A 3,100-nucleotide genomic window follows, 5' to 3' on the forward strand; every position below is an offset into this window, starting at 1 on the left:
GTATCAAATGGCTCCCAATAATATTGCTCCCCACTGTCGTAGTTGTGGTGCGAACTCTGCCATCCACTTGAGTTAGAGCTATTTTAAAAACTATAGGTTTATAGTTGTTATTATCATTATGATTCTAAGTGTGGATGGCCATTTAAGTGAATGAGTATTAGGCCTACTGTCATTGCTACTGTTGTATGTGGGAGTACACTGATTACTCATCTGTGGTTCCAGCTAAAATGTTGGTGAAGCGAGAAGATAAAATCGCTGATGTTATTGTCTAGGTGGGGTTACAGGGTTTGAGCATTGTGCTGACAGATGAAAACTCCCCTTCCACCTTTGCAAGATGTTTGTTTATGAATCAGCCTTCTACTGTATATTGCAGAACTGATTTCTTTATTATTCCTCAGACCTCCTGGAGTGAAATAAAGTTTTAACATCATCTAATTACTGGAGGTATGGTTATGGCTGTAGAATTGAATGAGCATGGGCCCGGTTTTCTGTTTTGTGCACAGCAAGCCTGTAATCTCTCAGTCTGAGTCAAACAATAAAAACACACAATACTCCTGGGCGGCTCAAAGCCGTGGTACTGCTTTCTGTCAGTTCATCTATTGGCACACAAATGCTGATTAGAAGCAAGCCAATCCATCCATTGTGCTACAGGGAAGTAAAATCTTTTCAGATTTCGAGACGTGGAAAACAATGCTCGGTATGTTTTCAAATCAGGGCCTGTCAGAGTATTTGTGGCGGTGCTTTAAGAAGTGCCAGACTGCTGTGTGGTCCCATTTAAACCGCAAAACCAAGGACACAGCCAAACAAACAATCCAAGACATCAGACCCATGAATGTAAGCGTTGAAGGCTGGGCCCTATACATACCTTTACCTTACCTAAGTTTCTCAGTGGCGCATGAAGCCAAAGAAGCTTTATTTCCACGATATGAAATTACCCAGATCTTCCACGTTGTAGGTCCTAGAGAGCAAGCACAAGCGAGATTTCTGCCAGCCGAGTGGCTAACATCCGATTTAGCCCTCTGCTAACCTGAATGGGGGTAAAAATGATTTAATCGTGCATCTCTTCTAGACCTTAGAAATGTTTATGGGCCGAAAGGAAACATATATATCCATTGATTTACAAATGCGTCTATTGCAATGTAAGTCTATAGGAAAAAGGTATTTGGGGCCCAGTGTCAACATATGACAAACCTGGAAGTTGTAATTCCATGTTTGGTCACTATGTGGAGTCTTAGATAAGACCATGTGCAACCATAGACTGTGGATGTTTCTCAAAGTCAAGGAAGGATCCTCAAATGGCTGAATATTAAGGATGTTATGTAATCAGATGCCTGTTCCAGGCAGGACTGTTCCAGTGTCAAGGATCCTTCAAATCCCTGAGACCTTCATTTAGAGTTTTTCAAAGGATGCATGTGTGTATCCTCAGCAGGTATAAATTACCCACAGTTCTTTGCAAATGATTTTAGATAAAATATTATTTATTTGGATTAGTATCTCCAGGAGTTTTTTATCATATATGCATGAAAAAAAATATTGACAGAAACCTTTTAATTTACACTTTCCAATGAGTCCACTGCCAAATAATAAGATTTTTAAAATACCGTGATTAAGTCTCAGCAGTAGACAGCAGCAACCTGCAAGGAAGTTCATCGCCTTCACCAAAGCTGGGGAGAAGCCGCAGCAGCGTCCACATCAGACAGGGGCGCTGCTGGCAACAGCTCGGGACTGGCAGCTGAAGGTCGACCTGGGGAGACAGCTTAAATTTCCAGAGAACGTTGCAGAGACCACACTCAGGCCAGATATGGTGCTGGTGTCAGAAACATCAAGACAATTGGTCCTGCTGGAGCTGACTGTTCCCTGGGAAGACCGGATGGAAGAGGCCTTTGAAAGGAAGAGGGCCAAATATGAGGGGCTATCAGACGAGTGCTGAAGCAGAGGATGGCGGACTCAATGCAACCCTATCGAGGTTGGCTGCAGAGGATTCTTCGGCCAGTCTCATTAGGGCACTCAAGATGCTGGGAGTGAAGGGACCGCACACAAGGGGAGCCATCAAAAACATCACTGATGCCGCAGAAAAGGCGTCAAGATGGCTGTGGGTCAAGCTGGGAGATCCACGGACAACTAAAGCCACTTAGAAACATCCAGTGACCCCGGGATACATCACTGATGATGTGTCTAAGTTGCACCAAGAGGTATTTGCTAGAACAGATAGAACATAAAGCACTTAGTGCCGCAAAACTTCAATTTCGCCCACCTGTTTGTTTGTTTTTAAGTATAATCCAGGAATGTATTCTCCCTAAAGGTCACGTGACTCTGAAAATACTGCTGGCATTTGTTAAAATTGTACATTAGTGACAAAATTAGAGACTTTGTGTGGCACCAGTGGCTGAGAAACCCAAAGAGATATGTAACGTACGCCATCTTTCAGACTTGCATAGAGCAACGTCAACACCCATTACATGAAGTAAATTGGCCCCTACTGAGTCCATTACATGCCTGTGTGCTTTTAAGTAGGGAGACATGTTGAGAGGTCCCAGAGATTATGCTGCATCCATGCTTGTTTTGATTGACTCTGAACTTGTGTCGAATTATTCACACTATTATGTCTCCTCTAAATCATCTTTGCATCTGTAGCTAACCAGGAAAACTCCAGCGCCCCGTAGGAAGGGATTTGTGGGCAAAATGTGTACCCAAAGGCACATCTTACATCTTAAAAAAAAGCTGACTTGACTCTTAATTAAACCGATAGAATACAGCAGCAGTGACAGCTCTGTGGCGCTTTGCCTCAGTAAAACTTAACAGCCACTAAAGTTTCTTCTGAGTGATGATTAATGCATCCAATTTCTGTGATCTGTATTGAGCGTGGCATCATGGGTAATTAAATGATGGTCTACAGAGCACTGACTGCTCTCGTAAAATGACAAGGCCATAATTATCATGAAGCTTGGTTACCCTCTGACTCAAATACTAATTGTGTATCAATAACTAAGCGGAAGATGTCGCAGAATTAAAACCCAAAACAACCCGAGCTCCACAAATAGCTCTCAGCTACAGTCGTGCAGTCAATAACACCCAGTCCTCCTTTTCACAACAGTCTGAC

Source organism: Epinephelus fuscoguttatus, linkage group LG6 (genome assembly GCF_011397635.1).
Source record: "Epinephelus fuscoguttatus linkage group LG6, E.fuscoguttatus.final_Chr_v1".
Taxonomy (NCBI): Eukaryota; Metazoa; Chordata; class Actinopteri; order Perciformes; family Serranidae; genus Epinephelus; species Epinephelus fuscoguttatus.